This window comes from Pseudophryne corroboree, chromosome 2 (assembly GCF_028390025.1).
Source record: "Pseudophryne corroboree isolate aPseCor3 chromosome 2, aPseCor3.hap2, whole genome shotgun sequence".
Classification (NCBI taxonomy): domain Eukaryota; kingdom Metazoa; phylum Chordata; class Amphibia; order Anura; family Myobatrachidae; genus Pseudophryne; species Pseudophryne corroboree.
The window spans coordinates 705,602,165-705,621,936 of record NC_086445.1 but is presented as its reverse complement, the minus strand read 5'-3'; the positions used below and the strand labels follow the sequence as shown (position 1 = coordinate 705,621,936).

Here is a 19,772-nt window from a genome sequence, read left to right as displayed (position 1 = left end):
AGGGTAAATACTGGCTGCTTTATTTTTACACTGCAATTTAGATTGCAGATTGAACTCACCACACCCAAATCTCTCTCTCTCTGCACATGTTATATCTGCCTCCCCTGCAGTGCACATGGGGGGTGATTCCGAGTTGTTCGCTCGCTAGCCGATTTTAGCAGCTTTGCACACGCTAGGCTGCCGCCCTCTGGGAGTGTATCTTAGCTTAGCAGAATAGCGAACGAAAGATTAGCAGAATTGCGATTAGAAATTTCTTAGCAGTTTCTGAGTAGCTCCAGACCTACTCACAGATTGCGATCAGCTCAGGCCGTTTCGTTCCTGGTTTGACGTCACTCACATGCCCAGCCACTCCCCCGTTTCTCCAGATACTCCCGCGTTTTTTCCCTGACACGCCTGCATTTTTCCGCACACTCCCAGAAACGGCCAGTTTCCGCCCAGAAACACCCACTTCCTGTCAATCACACTCCGATCACTTCAACTATGAAAATTCTTCGTTCGGACGTGAGTAAATTTACTAAGTTTTGTGCTAAAATACTTAGCGCATGCGCACTGCGTACCATGCGCATGTGCATTTTTGCCTTAATCGCTCCGTTGCGAAAATCGGCAACGAGCGAACAACTCGGAATGACCCCCATGGTTTTGCTCAACTGCTAACAAAGTTTCTGTTGCGATCAACTCAGAATTACCCCCATTATCCCACACGGAATGAGTAAAAATTCACATTATACCACACTGAATGAGCCAAAATTCACATTACTCCACACGGAATGAGTCAAAATTCACTATATGCCACATGGAATGAGCCAAAATTCACAATATGTCACACAGTATGAGCCAAAATTAACAATATGCCACACAGTATGAGCCAAAATTCACAATATGCCACACAGTATGAGCCAAAATTCCCAATATGCCACACAGTATGATCCACAATTCAGGGACAGGGAGAGAGAGTGACAGCAGGGACAGAGATAGTGATAGCAGGGACAGGGAGAGTGACAGCAATGATAGCAGGGACAGGGAGAGTGACAGCAGTGACAGAGAGAGTGACAGCATGGACAGAGAGAGTGACAGCAGTGACAGGGAGAGTGACAACAGGGACAGGGAGAGTTACAACAGTGACAGCAGGGACAGAGAGAGTGACAGCAGGGACAGGGAGAGTGACAGAGGGGCATAAGGAAGCAGGGGAATATTACCTAATGAGATGAGCAGAGTAGGTGAGGAAGGTACTGTGGTTTACGGCTGTGCAGAGGTGTAGTCGGTGGCAGTGGAGGAGCCCATGGGCAGCGGCGGTGGCGGCAATGAGAAGGAGACCTTTGGTGCAGCGGCTGTGAGCTCCCTCTGACCGCCGCCATTTGTCATCAGCGGCGGTGCTGTGAGCGGTGAGCAGCAGAGAGCCTAGAGCCTCACAGATCTGGCGTTCTACACAGCCGCCTAGTCGACGTGGACGCTGAGCAGGGATGGAAGCAACATTCTTAGTGCAGCAGGCTGGCCACTTCCCTCGCCTCCTGCTGCACACTCTTTAATGTAATTTAAAAAAATGACTGCCGGGTTCAGTGGAAAGAAGTGCTGGTATGCATTACCGCCCGCATACCAGCCCACTTCAACCACTGGCTGAAAGTATAAATATCTGAGTCTAAACAGCATTTAAATAATTTCAGATGCAGTCCTTGCAGTTCAGTCAACGTTTTAGGGATCAGCGTCCTTTTTATCAATATATATGTGTATATATATATATATATATATATATATATATATATATATATATATATATATATATATATATAGATAGAAGAAAAGTGAAGGCGGCATTCAGCAGACGATTTTCAGATATTTAAAAGTCCTTTATTGATCAGAGTACTTTCAAGGACGCAGCCTCTTCAACAGGGGCAACAGCTGCTCGTCTGCTGAGTGCCGCCTTCACTTTTCTGCAGTTCTGAGTACCTGCTGTGGCTCCAGGAAGGCACCGCAGCAAGATATATCTGGGAAGTGACTGGAGTGCCGGGTTAATACATACACCATGGGGGTAAATTTACTAAGATGGGAGTTCTATTTAAGATGGGAAGTTGCCTATAGCAACCAATCAGATTCCAGGTATTATCTTCTACAAGGGTCTAGATAAATGAGAAGTAGAATCTGATTGGTTGCTATGGGCAACATCCCATCTTAAATAGAACTACCATCTTAGTAAATTTACCCCATGGTGTGTGTGTGTATATATATATATATATATATATATATATATATATATATATATATATATATATATATATATATATATATATATATATATATATATACACATATATATGAATCTATATTACCGGCACTCCTCTTTGTAGCTGGAATAGTTGCTTTGCTGGTTGCCCTCACAAGTATTAAGCCTGATGAAAATGCCACAATAAAGGCATTGAAACGTTGCAAAACCACTTGCTTGGATGTGAAATCTTTCCTGACTGGAGTGCCGCACCTTATGAATGCATATACACACATATATATATATATATATATATATATATATATATATATATATATATATATATATATATATATATATATATACACACATATATATATATATATATATATATATATATATAGTAAGAATATGAATGACTCTTCACATCAGATGGCTTCCTTACTCATTACTCAGCACTTTTTTATACATAAGATAGCTTTGCAATGCCCCACCAGGCCCTAGCTATCGCACAGTGGCTAGTCAACATTGGACTAGATTCCACAATCCTTTTATCCTTCACACACTCCAGAGCAGTGCCGTAACTAGGCATTTTGGCACTGTGTGCAAGAAACGGCATTGGCGCCCCCCCCCCCCCCATGCAAGATGGGGGCAGTGCGCCCCGACAGCGCACAAAAAATATATAAGGGTGTGGCTTCATGGGGAAGGGGTGTGGCCACAAAATAATACCAATTCATACTACGGTGCACAGTAGTCTCCATTATTCAAATTACGCCGCACAGTAGCGCCACTACACCAGGTAGAGTCCCCTTTTACACATTACGGCAGCCAGTCCCCCCTTTTTACATATTACGGCAGCAAGTCCCCCTTTTTACACATTACAGCAGACAGCATCCCCTTTTTACACATTACGGCAGACAGCGTCCCCTTTTTACACATTACGGCAGACAGTGTCCCCCTTTTTACACATTACGGCAGACAGCGTCCCCCTTTTTACACATTACGGCAGCCAACGTCCCCTTTTTACACATTACGGCAGCCAGTCCCCCTTTTTACACATTACGGCAGACATCGCCTCCTTTTTACACATTACAGCAGACAGCGTCCCCCTTTTTACACATTACGGCAGAAAGCTTCCCCTTTTTACACTGTACGGCAGACAGCGTTCCCTTTTTACACATTACGGCAGACAGCGTCCCCTTTTTACACTGTACAGCAGACAGCATCCCCTTTTTACACATTACGGCAGACAGCTTCCCCTTTTTACACATTACGGCAGACAGCGTCCCCCTTTTTACACATTACGGCAGACACCGTCCCCTTTTTATATATTACGGCAGACAGTGTCCCCCTTTTTGCACATTTTTACATATTACGGCAGACAGCGTCCCCCTTTTACACTGTACGCCAGACATCGTCCCCCTTTTTACACATTACAGCAGACAGCGTCCCCCTTTTTACACATTACGGCAGACAGCGTCCCATTTTTACACATTACGGCAGACAGCGTCCACCCTTTTTACACATTACGGCAAACAGCGTCCCCTTTTTACACATTACGGCAGACAGCGTCCCCCTTTTTACACATTACGGCAGACATTGTCCCACTTTTTACACATTACAGCAGACAGCGTCCCTTTTTACACATTACGGCAGACAGCGTCCCCTTTTTACACATTACGTCTGACAACGTCCCCTTTTTACGCTGTACGGCAGACAGCTTCCCCTTTTTACACATTACGGCTGACAGCGTCCCCTTTTTACACTGTACGGCAGACAGCGTTCCCTTTTTACACATTATGGCAGGGCACTCACCTAGGTCCTGAGCAGGTGGCAGGGCAGGCACAGGGGTGGAAATCTGAGATTCCGTGCAGCGTGCACTCTGCAGCATGGAGCAGAGCTCTGGGGAGAGCTGTTGGGGCTTAAGGACCAGCGTTAGAAGACACTACAGGTGTCTGGGTGCAGGGGAGCAGCGGGACCTGTAAAAAGTCCAGGCCCCATAGCAGCCGCATCCCCTGTCAGGCTCCGTCAGGCTCAACTGTGGCCCGAGCCACGGCTCACCATGTGGGAGAGGAGGGAGGGGGTGATCAGGGCCGGCTGCTGGGGAGGGATCGTGCATTGCTGCCCGCGCAGCGGTTCACCGAGTGGGAAAGGAGGGAGGGGGTGATCAGGGCCAGCTGCTGGGGAGGGATCAGTCATTGCTGCCCGAGCCGCATTTCACCAAGCGGGAGAGGAGGGAGGGGGTGATTAGGGCCGGCTGCTGGGAAGGGATCGGGCATTGCTGCCCGCGCCGCGGTTCACAGAGTGGGGGAAGAGAGAGGGGGTGATCAGGGCCGGCACGTAACTACGGTGTTGCCGGCGGTACTGCGCCCCCAGTGCAGATGCGCTGTGTGCCAGGCACCGCTGGCACACACGTAGTTACGGCCCTGCTCCAGAGGTCCTGTTCTGCACATCAGAACGTGGCAAAGTACCCTCTTTGCCACAATATATATTTGTTTATATTGGGCAGTGTGTGTGCATGTGTGGCTAATGGGCAATGTGTGTGGCTATGGGGGCAGTGTGTGTGTGTGTGTGTGTGTGTGTGTGTGTGAGGCTAAGGGGTAGTGTGTGTATGTGTGTGTGTTTCTATGGAGGCAATATGTGTGGATATTGGGGCAGCGTGTGTGTGTGCAATTGCATGTAGTTGAGGGAGGAGGGCCCCAAATTGATATCTTGCTTAGGGCCCCGTAAGGTCTAAATCCGGCTCTGGACCCAGCAGTCAAGATGAGTTAGGAGATGGCCAGTTCCTACTGTGTGCGCTGTGAAGAGGGTGCCTCCAGGTTAGAACAATCAGCCAGCACTGGTCCGGGCAGCGTGGTAGGTCGGTAGGTCAGAAGCTGGAGGTTGGCCAGTCAGGGACTTAGAAACCACCCAGAAAAGCACCTCCAAAATCAGGAGTTGGTGCCCAGCACATATAGTACTAAAAGGACCACAGAGTCTGGGAATAAAATACTTTTTTTAAGTAAAAAACAGCTGGAGCTATTTGAGCACTCTAAATACAAACCATCAAGATATACAGTTTGCTCATTATTGATTGATCACTACATAAATCACAATATGTCGAAACATGCATATTTGACAAAAGCAACATCTGTGGCACCCCGGAACTGTGTGTGTGTGCCCCTTTAAGAAACATTTGTTAAGAGTTCCACAGCAGCAGGAGAAGTGCTGGGGCAGGAGGAGTTAACTGCAGCCCTGGGTCTAGTCCCGTGGCCTCAGGAGAGAAAGCGGATAAGCGAGAGGCTGCTGGGAGAAGCGGAGAGTGTGGTAAGTGTTGGCAGACGGAGGAACGCCGAGCAGAGCGGGAAATGTAAACTGGAGAGTGCTGCAGGACACTGGGCGGTGAGAGCAGCACTGTTAAGGAGAGCAACGGAGTCTTGCAGGGGAGTGTTGCTGGAAAGTGGGTGTTGAGATGCCGCAGCCGGAGGACCAGATACTGCCAGGCCTGGTGATAGGTGCGGACTCTGTGGCATCTTGAGAGAGAGTGATGAGCCATTAGAGCAGGAATAGCCAGCTTGAAATTTCGTTCTCTGAGTCAGACTGAGTACTGTTTGAAACTGACAGACAGCCACAGACCAATGTACTTTTCATCCTTCACCACCTGTGTTACAATCTAGCCAGTGATTAAGAAGGGTGCAGCCAGCAGCGCCATATTGTACCAACTAAGACCCATAGAAGGAGGGCTAAATCAGGACTGAGTTTGTTATAAGTTCAAGAGAAATGTTTGTGCTCCAGAGCAGAGTTTAAATGTAAGGATAAGAGACATATCTGTGCTAAAGGACTTAGGAGGTAATTCAGACTTGATCGCTGCAATGGCAGCAATCACAGTCTGAAGCCCTTTGTGGAGTGCGCACACAGACCCCGGGAGGACCAGTGAGGTGTTAACAGCATCTCTGGGCTATATTCGCCTCTGCCTGATTGACAGGCAGAGGCGGTTGCAGGGCAGGAGGGGGCATGCTAACGGCGTTAGAACACCATTGGTGGGGCGTGGTCTGGACAATGCAGGCGTGTCTGGTCCATTACGGAGGCGGGCCATGGCGGCTGCATGACATCACATGCATCCACTGTCAGGGCTGACAAGAGAAATTCTGGGCCCCGGTACAGTAACTTCCCAGGGCCCCCCTGCAGGGGGTGTGGCCACAACCTGTTAGTTGCATGATCTACACCACTTTGGGGGCATGTCTAGAACATGATAACTACCCACTCTAGAACACAAGAAGTACCTACTCACAGGAGCATAACAAACCTCCCAGCAGTTGGGACAAAAGTGTTCAAAGTTGAATAAACTGAAATGTTGACTTGCACATTAGTGGTCATCACCAGAATAATAGGATTTTAATACCTACCAGTAAATCCTTTTCTCTTAGTCCGTAGAGGATGCTGGGGACTCCAAAAGGACCATGGGGTATAGACGGATCCGCAGGAGCCTGGGCACACTATAAAGACTTAAACTGGGCGTGAACTGGCTCCTCCCTCCATTCCCCTCCTCCAGACCTCAGCTAGAAAACTGTGCCCAGTGGAAATTTTGAGGAAAGAATTTATAATTTAAACACAGTGAGTGTTCTACCAGCTCACACCATGAACATACCGCAAAACATGGCATTCAACAGAATACCAGCCCACGGTATGAAAAACATACAGCCATATGCTGAGAGAATATGTAACACAACCTGTGTGTCAACACAACCAATAATAAGAAACCGCATGCCATGGCATGAACAACATCAGCGATAACCTGACAGAGAAGAAACACCACAAAGTGCAACCAAAATCAATAACTGCATACACAGTACGCACTGGGACGGGCGCCCAGCATCCTCTACGGACTAAGAGAAAAGGATTTACCGGTAGGTATTAAAATCCTATTTTCTCCTTCGTCCTAGAGGATGCTGGGGACTCCAAAAGGACCATGGGGATTATACCAAAGCTACAAACCGGGCGGGAGAGTGCGGACGACTCTGCAGCACCGATTGAGCAAACATGAGGTCCCCATCAGCCAGGGAATCAAACTTGTAGAGCTTAGCAAAGGTGTTTGAAACCCGACCAAGTAGCCGCTCGACAAAGTTAACCCGCCGAGACACCTTGGGCATCCGCCCAAGAAGAGCCCATCTTCCTAGTAGAATGGGTCTCCCCCTACTTCGGTAACGGCAATCCAGCCGTAGAACTAGCATGCCGAATCGTATCACAGATCCAGCGTGTAACAGACTGCAGAGACGCAGGCGCCCCAAGCACGCTGGGAGCATACCGGACAAACAGAGCCTCTGTTTCGCCAATCTGAGCCCAATTGGCGACATAAATCTTCAAAGCCCTGACTACATCGAGAGACTTTGGATCAACCAATGCTGAAGTTACCACAGGCATCAAAATAGGCAGGTTTTTGATAAACACAGAAAACCCTTTTCGGCAAAACTACTATTCGAGTTCTCAATTCTATCCACTTGGAAGATCAAACAGGGGCTCTTGTGAGACAAAGCCGCTACTTCCGACAACCGCCTTGCGGTCGCCCAAAGGCAATAGCATGACCACTCTCCAAGAGAGAAATTTTAACACAAACTTTAATAAAGGTTCTAATCAGTGTGACACAAGAAACGCAAGACCACGTCAAGATCCCACTGTGCCAATGGGGGCACCAATGGAGGTTGGATGAGCAGTACTTCTTTCACGAAAGTCTGAACTTCTGGAAAGGTGGTCAATTCTTTTTTTTTTTTAAAGAAAATTTATAAGGCCAAAACTGCCCTGAAACGGAGCCTAACTTTAGGCCTGCATCCACACCTGCTTCCAAAGAATGGAGAAGAACGACTCAGCTGAAAGTCTTCCGTAGGAGCCTTCTTGGATTCACACCAAGACACATATTTATGCCAAATACGGTGGTAAGGCTTTGCCATTACTTCTTTTCTAGCCTGAAGAAGTGTGGAAATGACCTCACTGGGAATACCCTTTCGGACTAGGATATGGCGTTCAACCGCCACGCTGTCAAACGCAGCAGTGGTAAGTCTTGATACATGCCCGGATCTTGCTGTAACACTTCCTCACGTAGAGGAAGAGGCCAGGGATCTTCTATGAATAAATCTTGAAGAACTGGATACCAAGCCCTCCTTGGCTAGATCGGAACAATGAGGATCGCCGGAACGTTTATAACCTTCAGAAGAGTGAAAGCTGAGGGGACACATAGACCGACTGAAAAAACACCCAAGGTGTCACGAGGGCGTCCACTGCTATAGCTTGAGTGTCTCTTGACCTGGAACAATATCCCTGAGGTCTCTCGTTGAGGCGAGACGCCAACATGCCCAATTGAGGCACTCCTCAAAGACTTGTCACTTCTGAGAAACTTCTCGATGACGACTGTATTTCTCCCGGATGGAGATCGCGTCTGCAGAGGAAATCTATTACTCCGTCGTTTACGTCCGGAACGAAGACTGCTAATATAACGTTTACCAGTCTTTCCACCCAACAGAAAACTATTTCAGCTTCTGCCATTGCCGCTTTGCTCCTTGTTCCGCCCTAGCGGCTTACTTAAGCCACTGCTGTCAAGTCGTCCGACAGAATTAACACGGGCAGATCACGAAGAATATGTTCGTTGAAAATAGCTCTTAATTCAAGAAAGCTTATTGTAGACAAGCTTCGCAGCTTGACCTTTTCCTCTGGAAATACTTCCCATTCAAGGACTGCTCCCCAGCTTCGGAGATCTGCATACATGGACACCAGGATCTAATCATGGATCCCGAACCTTCGTCCCTCTAGGAGGTGAGGACTGAGCAGACAACACAGGAGCGATATCCTGGCCATTAGGATTATATTCCGGTGCATGTGCCGTTGAGACCTGGACCACATTTCCAACTGGTCCCGTGAAAACCACTCTGGCATTTGACCTGCACACCGAAAAGGCCTCTTAGGCCGCACCCAACTTCTTCATCAACGGAACATATTGATGGATTGTCACTGCAAATCTGATCCGACTCTGGATCCTCAGACCTCTTTAACAGGAAAACACAGAACCTCAACCATTCAGTATCTACTCTGATACCCACCTCCGACATCTGCGTCGTTGGGAACAACAGCCCTTCCCTGTGTTGAAGAACAGTTAGAGAAAAACAACGATTTGCACCATTTGATTCTTGACCTCGCCTCAATCAGTAGAATGTCTCTACAGAATAACAATGGCTTACTATTGAAAGAAAACCATCATACTACCATCACTCCGGTGAAATGGCAAAGACAATCCTGGATATCCCTCCAGGTAACCTGAATGCGTAGAACAACGCAAGTAATTTTTTTTTTTTTTATAACCGGACAGGAGGACAAGGCCCTGAACCTGACGCACCTCTGGTATGGCGTCGCGTACTACCTCCCCTTCCAGAGGGGAAACGGCAATATCCATTAGAAAATCAGTGAGGGGAAACATCTGTAACTCCAGAACGTCCCCCTTTGGATTCTTTAAGTAACTCACCGGTCCTAGTCTATTCCCGGACTAACTGAAAGTAGTAACTGAGTCCTCACCGGAGTGGGGTCCAGCCATATAGACTCCGCGACATGAGGTGTATGTGGTAGAAACAGAAACGACATCCTCTTCTGCGAACCTAACAAGGCTGCAGAACTCTTACCTTTTCACCTTCCACAGGCTACACAGAAAAGGAAAAAAGAACTGTATCGAACCGGTTAAAACGACTGCATCCCACAAAAGAATGTGTCACCAACCATTGTGAGGGAATCTAACTCCCGAAGTTAGACTTACCAGTAGTATCCACCGAGATTGACTGAACTGAGGCATCCCCCCAAACAGCGGTACACCGTCCCAGGGAAAAATTCCAGTAACTCTCGGAGTCAGCCTCAGCATTCCCCCGCCCACACTTCCTGTATACGTACGGCAGCCTGCCGCAATGTTATAAAGAAGAACCAACATATAGAACCTCCCCTCTCTCTATAGGGTAAATCTATTTGATGTCTTACCGAATACAAACACTCCCTCATGTGCATGTAATGCAAATAAGCCCACAGCATAGAAATATAATATCACTTAGCTTTACAGTATACGATCCTTTGAGACAGGGCCCTGTGTCGACCAGGAGTTGACTTTCACAGTATTCTATCCGTGGCGGGAAAAGAATAAACCTTCGGACTCCTTGAGAGGGTGTGAGTCACAGCCGACCTAGAGCTTTATCAATAGAGCGACCAGCACATGAGAAGGAATACTATTACTTCAGTATTCATTATAAATCATAATAAGAATATACATATTGTAATACACATATACACACATATCCTAAATAAATATATATATATATATATATATATATATATATATATATATATAAAACATACATATATGCGGATTGTCCGGAGCCTTCGGGTCCCTAGTGACATTAATGTGTTCTGAACGTGTATGGCCATGTACTGAAATGCCCCAGTTGTGGATCTACCAGGAAACATTATAGTCGACAGAAAACCCTAGTATTCGTCGACAGCAGGGATTAGTAACCAGGCAAAATTACATTCTTGCGACCCCGAGGGGTCAGAGGAAGTATACCTATACAAATCCAATATCACTCCCCCACAAAAACTACCATGTCTGTGCTCAAGCTACAGGCCCATGGAAACTTATCATATATATACCTATAAATGTATATATACAGGTATAAGTCAGTTACAGCATGTCCATTTACACCCGGTGATAACAGTTGGTGCCGACAGGGTCACCCACATACTACTGTGCCTCCCATATAGTATTTACTTTTTACAAGCATACCACTACCGACCTGTTGACTACTGTACCCACATGCGTCGGCGATGCCGACAATGAACCCCATAGGTGTTTATGACAGAACACTCCCGCCTGTCAACACAAGTGAACTAAAGTGGGTATATCTGACAGGGAGCACACAGAAAATACACACAAGAATGATTACATGCTCATCTCTAAATCAACTAGTGTTATATATGTCCAACATAACACTAAAAGACTGTGCCCCCCCCTGTTTGTGCTTTACAGATTTTTTGGCGGGGACAGTGAGAAAATGTCACTGACTCCTGTGTGTGAGGGCTAAGCCCTGCCCCCATCAGCGCGCTTCAACCCCGTTATAGTATATATGCAGGCCGGGGACCGTATATAGGGGGTCATTCCGAGTTGTTCGCTCGCAAGCTGCTTTTAGCAGCTTTGCACACGCTAAGCCGCCACCTACTGGGAGTGAATCTTAGCATATTAAAATTGCGAACGAAAGATTAGCAGAATTGCGAATAGACACTTCTTAGCAGTTTCTGAGTAGCTCCAGACTTACTCGGCATCTGCGATCAGTTCAGTGCTTGTCGTTCCTGGTTTGACGTCACAAACACACCCAGCGTTCGCCCAGACACTCCTCCGTTTCTCCAGCCACTCCCGCGTTTTTCCCAGAAACTGTAGCGTTTTTTCACACACACCCATAAAACGGCCTGTTTCCGCCCAGAAACACCCACTTCCTGTCAATCACATTACGATCACCAGAACGAAGAAAAAAACCTCGTAATGCCGTGAGTAAAATTCCTAACTGCATAGCAAATTTACTTGGCGCAATCGCACTGCGGACATTGCGCATGCGCATTAGCGACTATTCGCTCCGTTGCGACAAAAAAATAACGAGCGAACAACTCGGAATGACCCCCATAGTGTATACACACTATATACCTCCTGAAACCCTATACATATTGCTGTTCAGGGCGCCCCCCCCCCCCCTGCGCCCTGCACCCAAGTAAAACCGTTAGTGTGTGGGAGCACCGGCGCGCAGCGCGATCACTGCTATGAACTGGCGGGGGTATCGTACGCGGTGCCCGGGGCCCGTAGTATGCTCTTTTGCCAGTTAAACCAGACCTCAGTAACTGCTGCTCAGGGCGCTCCCGCCCCAGCGCCCTGCACCCTGTGGGTGCCGTTGGTGTGTGGGAGCACGGAGCGCAGCGCTACCACTGCGCTGTACCTCCGTTACTGAAGTCTTCTGCCGTCTGACGTCTTCTGTACTTCTCATACTCACCCGGCTTCTTTCTTCTGGCTTCTGTGAGGGGGGTGACGGAGCGGCTCCGGGAACAAGCAGCTAGGCGCACCAAGTGATCGAACCCTCTGGAGCTAATGGTGGCCAGTAGCCTAAGAAGCAGAGCCCTTGAACTAAGAAGAAGTAGGTCTGATTTCTCTCCCCTCAGTCCCACGATGCAGGGAGCCTGTACCCAGCAGGTCTCCCTGAAAATAAAAAACCTAACATAAAGTCTTTTCAGAGAAACTCAGTAGAGCTCCCCTAGTGTGTGTCCATTCACTCCTGGGCACTAAGTCTAACTGAGGTCTGGAGGAGGGGCATGGAGGGAGGAGCCAGTTCACGCCCAGTTTAAGTCTTTATAGTGTGCCCAGGCTCCTGCGGATACGTCTGTACCCCATGGTCCTTTTGAAGTCCCCAGCATCCTCTAGGACGAAGGAGAAATGTTGTTACATTAGTAAGTCCCGAGAGTGCCACAGTATTTCTGCTTATACTACCTGTCATCCCAGTAAGGGCACCCGGGCTATTGGCCTTCATTCCGAGTTGATCGCTAGCTGCTTTCGTTCGCAGCGCAGCGATCAGGCAAAAAAAGGTAATTCTGCTCATGCGTATAGGGCGCACTGCGCACGCGCGACGTACTTTCACAAAAGCCGATGCAGTTTTACACAAGCTCTAGCGCCGCTTTTCAGTCACACTGCTGGCCGCAGAGTGATTGACAGGAAGTGGGTGTTTTTGGGTGGTAACTGACCGTTTTCAGGGAGTGTGTGAAAAAACGCAGGCGTGCCAGATAAAAACGCAGGAGTGGCTGGAAAAACGTAGGCGTGCTGGGCGAACGCAGGGCGTGTTTGTGACATCAAAACAGGAACTAAATAGTCTGAAGTGGTCGCAAGCTCGAAAACTCTGAGACTGCACACTCTTTTCTTGTAACAGCGATGCGATCCTTTCATTCGCACTTCTGGTATGCTAAGATACACTCCCAGAGGGCAGCAGCTTAGCGTTTGCACTGCTGCTAAAAGCAGCTAGCGAGCGATCAACTCGGAATGAGGGCCCTTTTGCAGTATTTTGGACATAGGTTTGAATCCCAAGCTAAGCTTGTTATATTTTTACTAGTCTGCATTGTGGTTTGTGGCTCTCTGTACTCTGTAATGCATTAGTCTTTTAACAACAGTAGTCAAGTCTTCTATTGGACTTATTAGTGAAACCCAATAGACAGCTTTCTTTTCTTTTTTGTTTCCTCATATATTGAACAGAGTGCCAGCCATGACATATATAGATATAGATAGATACATATGTACACACAGGGATGTGGTTATGTGTCACAATACCGATGCCGGGATACAGAAACCTGAATATCCAGCCAGTCGACATGCCGACCAACAGGAGCTATTCCCACTCGTGGGTGTACACGACACCCATAGAGTGGACATAGAACCTGTGGTGAGCGCAGCAAGCCACCAAGCATGCTGCGTGGCAAGCGTAATGAGTCCGCAAGAGGCTTCGTTGCAATCGCTATCCCCACCGACCATCTAAATGCCGGGATACCAGTGTCTGGATGGTGACCGGTGGTCTTACTACCGCCGGTCACTGAAACCCAACCCATACACACACACACACATACATATACAGGGCCGGATTAAGGGTTGTGGGGGCCCCAGGGCAACAAAGTGTATGAAACATACAGAGACAGACAGAGACACACACACACTTAACCAGGGTTTTCATCCACAGCAGTGTCACCAGCAGCTCCTCTCCGGCACTACCAAGGCAAGTATGGGGCTCTCCCGGAAGTGCCAGCCTTCACTGTGGAGGTCCGTCCATGAGGTTCCTTCCTCACTGCCTGCGCCACTCCCAGCCACTGCCGGGTCCTTGCTTTGGGTGGGGTGGGGGTGGGGGCTTCATCAGTGCTTGTGTCGCTGCTCTCGAGTACCAGTCAGGTAGCACTGCTGGGTTCTCGCTGCAGTCCACGTTGTGGGGAGTGGTGGGTGGCATCTCCAGTGCCTGTGCTACCGCTCCGGAGTACCAGTCACTGCCAGGACCTCACTGTGGTGCTAGGGGAGGGCCTACTTCACTGACAGTACCACCACCACTGCTTCTGGCTGGGTATCAGCCACTGCGGGGTGACCCAGCCTGGGTCCTCCTTCACAGTCTATGTCACACCGCTGCTCCCATTTACTACACTGCTTCTGAATAAATACGCTCTGTATGCAGTATGCATTCAGATGCAGCTCTCAGCGGACCAACGGCATGTGGGGGCCCCGGGACGACCACCCTGTCGCCCATGCCTTAATCCGGCCATGCACATATGTATATACTGTATATAGATAGATATTACACATGCACACATACAGGGCAGTAGAGAGTCTGGCTGGGCACAGGTACTTTTCAGGGGCTGTGGCTTATTCACAGAAGGCATGGCCATGCACCCTTTGAAAAAATACTGAAAATAGGATTTTGGTACTTACCAGGTAAATCCTTTTCTTTGAATCCATAGGGGGCACTGGAGTACTCTTGGGATATGGACGGCTTCCGCAGGAAGTAGGCACTGAATAAATTAATTTTGGGACTATACCTCCCCTCCATATCCCTGAGTACCTCAGTGTTTTTTACTGAGCCGAACAGGAGCGATAGAGAGGTTGACAATTGAGCATTACATATAACATAACGGACAACAATAAAGTTAACCCAACATTACTGACAACTAAACAGTTGACACCATAACTTGTTAATCTGAACCAGTCGGTGAAAGTGTGTTACCATAAGATCTACTGAACCTACCCCAAACCGGGTAAACTGCTCTGGGTGGGCGTCCAGTGCCCCCTATGGATTCAAAGAAAAGGATTTACCTGGTAAGTACCAAAATCCTATTTTCTTTTTCATCCACTAGGGGTCACTGGAGTACTCTTGGGATGTACCAAAGTCTCCTCCGTGGCGGGAGAGCTGTTTGGCACCTGTAACACTAAACGGCCAAAGCTAGATGCTGATGCCGCAAACGTATCAAACTTGTAGAGGCGCACAAACGTGTGCACCGAAGACCATGTAGCCGCCCGGCAACGCTGTGTCGTAGAAGCTCCACGACTCGCTGACCATGATGTTCTCACAGCACGTGTGGAATGAGCTGTTATCGATGTAGGTGGCTGTAACCTAGCATGAAGGTAAGCCTGACGTATGGTCACTTTAATCCAACTGGATAAGGTCTGCCTAGAAGCTGGCCAACCCATCTTGGCAGCATCATAGAGAGTAAACAACGTATCCGTCTTACAAACGGTCGACGTTCGGGATACATAAATGCGTAATGCGCATACCACATCCACCTACCAGAGTCTCCTGTTAACATAGGAACTACTATTGGTTGATTGATGTGAAAAGATGACACTACTTTTGGCAGAAAAGCAGAATTTGCTCGGAATTCCGCTCTGTCATCATGAAACCTAAATACGGTGGTTTGCATGACAAAGTACCCAAACTGAAACACGCCTTGCTGACGCTAAGGCTAAAAGAAACATTGTTTCCCCAAGTGAGAAATTTAATATCCACTTGTTGTAAGGGTTCATAATAAAAAGACTAAGAAATCTAAAAACCAGATTCAAGTCTTATAGCGCAGTAGGTAGAGTGAATGGAGTCTGAACTCTGAGGACACCCTGCCTAAAAGGTGTGAACCGACGGCAATAGGGCCAATCTACTATGAAAATAAATGGACGCCGCCGATATCTGCACCTTTAGTGTGGATAAACTCAGACCTCCATCTAACCCCATCTGTAGAAATAACAAAAGACGGGATAACTTAAAAGATGATGTCGGAAACTTCAGAGCTTCACACCAACCTACATAGGCACGCCAAATTCTGTAATAATGAGCTGCCGTAACCGGCTTCCTAGCTCGTAACATGGTTGGAATAACCGATTCTGGAATGCCCTCTCTTCTTAAGAGGGCTGTCTCAACAGCCACCCCGTCAAACGTGGCTGCGCTAAATCGGGTAAGAGGAATGGACCCTGCTGTAACAGGTCCGAACGTAGTGGGAGCGGCCAAAGACAGACTGCGAGTAGACCGCGGAGATCCGAGAACCAAGCTCTCCGGAGGCCAAAGAGGCGTCACTAGTATAACTGTGACGGACTCTCCTTTGATCCGTTTTAGCCACAGAGGGAGCAGCGGAAACGGTGGAAATAGATACACGAGACTGTATGGCCACGCGATTGAGAGAGCATCCACCGCCACTGCCTTTGGATCTCTCGTTCTGGACACGACCTGGGGCGTTTGATGATTGCGGCGAGATGCCATCAGGTCCACCTGCGGGTAACTCCACTTCTGGAGCAGCATGTGGACACATCTGTACCTCCCGCATTGCCCTCCGGTTTTTCGTTTCTCCTTGTTTGTTGATGTATGCGACTGCTGTCGCATTGTCTGACTGCACCTGAACAGCCTGAGCCTGCAGCCCGTGCACTACTTATAGTAGCGCATTGTAAATTGCCCGGAGTTCCAGGACATTTATAGGCAGCAATCTTTCGTGATCCGCCCAGAGACCATGGAGCTGATAATTTTGAACTACAGCTCCCCAATCTCTGAGACTTGCGTCCGCCGTGAGAATTATCCAATTCCAGGCACCGAACCGTTTCCCTGCGGTTAGATTCTGTACTTTGAGCCACCAGAGTAGAGACTCTCTGGTCCTTGGAGACAACCTCACTTCTGCAGTAAATCTGCAGATGCGAGCCCGACCACTGTGCGAACACATCCAATTGAAAAGGACGAGAGTGAAGTCCTCCGAACTGAAGCGCTTCGAAAGCCGCCACCATTGTCTAATAGGCGAATGCCCAAGTGACCGAGACTGTGCGTGGCTTGAGCACTAATTGTACCAGATGACGAATGACCTGTACTTTCTGTTCGGGTATGTAAATTCTTTGATTTACCGTATTGAGAATCATACTTAGGATTTGAAGTCGTTGAGACGGAATCATCCAGAAATTCGCGTAGACAATGGTAGGAAATCAGATTTTCCTCCCCACTTGGTCTGCGATCTATCTCGTTTGGAATCCGACTCCGCCTGTTAGGAACGTAGCCAAAGTGGACGTTATGCGCTACTAGCGAAGCTAGAACGCAAGAACCAACTGCCAACGTCCAAAGAAGCTGTAGGCAGCAAGAAGTGTAAGGTGGTCTTTATTTAGGGCAAACCTGAACCGGAATGCCCTGCCACTACAGCCTTGTTACCTCAAACCCTTACCAAAGCAGGGCGAAGCAACAGCCCTACTGCTGTGTAGGGTATACTCCGATATGTAGTAAAACCCCCAATAAATGCAATTGTCTCTGATTGGAAATTGTTCAGCCTTCGCTGAGAACCTGACGTACTGGCTTGGTGCTATGAGGGCTGGTGGCAATCGACCGCAACAATCTAACTGAAACTGTCTGTGCAGTCTTTACACAGAGTACTAACCACTATATGATCACGGCAATTTAAACAAGCCAAGTCGGAGACGAACCTACAATCTTGTTATGCATAGTCAGATGCGATATACATTGCGCCACTGGCCCAGATTCGTATTTGTCCGACACACTGTGTGACCGACTTTGCAGCGAAGCTGCTTGTTTGATTATGCATAAATGCATATAGCAGAGGATAGTTTCAATCTGCCTACCTCTGGGTTATGGGCCCAGCATGCATCCATTGCAGTACTCTGCTGCACATGTAAGTGCAAGAGATCATGTACTCCAACCAGTAAGTACACCACGGAAATAACGTGTGTATAAACCTGCATTACCGTGCATGTGGTTACCAGCAATAGTGAATCTTCCTGTAGAGTCATGCTGTACAAAAACAATTATTAAATTAAACTCCTAACAACACCCCGCTCCTCCAGAGTCTAAGTGTTGTAGGGCAGCAACTTCCGAGAAAGAACCAGGAAGTAACATTAAAAGAAAAAAATTGTCCTACTTTTAAAACACCTGTTAAACCAGGATCTGAACCAGTGTTCATGCAAACACAATGTTCACTGTGGCCGGAAAGCCTAACCACTTGGCTACCGAGCCACCTGTAAAAACAATAAGCAAAACTGCTGTGGTGTGGCCATGTCTGCAGTGCTCAACAGATAGTGTTAATAAGCACTGAGTGCTGATCAATTATTCTTGCTTACTGCAAAATAGACTTTTAATGTCAGCATATTATATATACATATATACAACAATGTATATTCACACATGTTCAGACTTTAATAAATAAATATATATATATATATATATATATATATATATACACACATAGTATCTACAGCACCTTGTATTCCCAGGTGGTCTCCCATTCAGGTACTAACCAGGCCCAACACTGCTTAGCTTCCAAAATCAGTTGAGATTGGGCGTATCCAGTGTGGTGTGGCTGTAGATCCCCTATACACATATCCTGTACACAGGTATAACACATTTTTACAAGTCTGAACTAAATGTGACCTCTCACGGGCTTAAAACCTGAGATGACTGCTGCTTGACCACAGCTTAGTTAATGGGCCCTTCTAGTGGCCGGCGCCGGGAGCGCGCTCTGGAGAGCTATCCTGACTGTAAAACCTATAGTAGGTTTATATTGATAGTGTAAGCCCAAACTGAGCTATTTTTAACAGTTTAAACTAGCATGTATTAGTATGCAATCTAGTTGGATCACCAGTTTCCCAGATGGTAAAACAGTATGCAACCCTGCTTAGCTTCCAAGCTCAGATGAGTTAGGGCGTACCCAGTGTGGTGTGGCTGTAGATTAAAAATACCTACAGCACCTTGTACTCCCAGGTGGCTAATCAGGCCCAACACTGCTTAGCTTCCAAAATCAGAAGAGATTGGGCGTATCCAGTGTGGTGTGGCCAAGTGATTTAAGCCAAAGCTGCTGCAGGTGAGTGAACTCACACGGCTCCACAGATACTGATTTATAAGCACCATGTGCTTTACAATTGTTATAATATACTTACTTTACAACAAATGAACAAAACCAGTATTTGGCTGCCACAACCATGAATCAGATTTGCAGTGTTTAGGATAATATCATTATAAACAGTTATGATATAAATAATTATGTATATCCATGTTTTAGACATGGCAGGGAAACTGCTTATTAGTAATTGCTGGTGTCTTACTTATGCAGACAGACAATACAACCAAAACAAAAACAAAGACCGACAACTTGCACGACTCAGTAAATAGCACTAAGGTGTCTCTATTATATCTGGCCAAGTGCAGTGCACGCCAGCCATATGCCTGCTCCCAAATTCCCCTTAACACCCCTGCGCCTTCAATGGAGGAGAGATGTAACACAGGAATTTCTGGAAATACAACAGGAAACATGGTTAATCTTGCTTTAACCAGGACTTCATAGCCTTTTGTAAAACATATGCAGCTCTGCTGTATTCCCTTATCAATAAGAGTTTAATCATGAGATTTTATCCAGGGACCCTGACATTTCTGTGTGCAGGGAACATCACTGTGGCAGCAAAGTTACTCACTAGGCTAAGAAACCTGCCTTTTGACTCTCATTTGTGTGTCCCCCCATGCTCCGTATACCATTCTCTATACACGGAGCCGGG

General features: G+C 47.4%; 1 pseudogene; it reads right to left on the bottom strand.

Annotated features, from left to right (window-relative positions):
• Positions 1-18,472: 18,472 nt before the first annotated feature.
• On the bottom strand, positions 18,473-18,591 carry LOC135051484 (5S ribosomal RNA; annotated as a pseudogene).
• Positions 18,592-19,772: the final 1,181 nt, after the last annotated feature.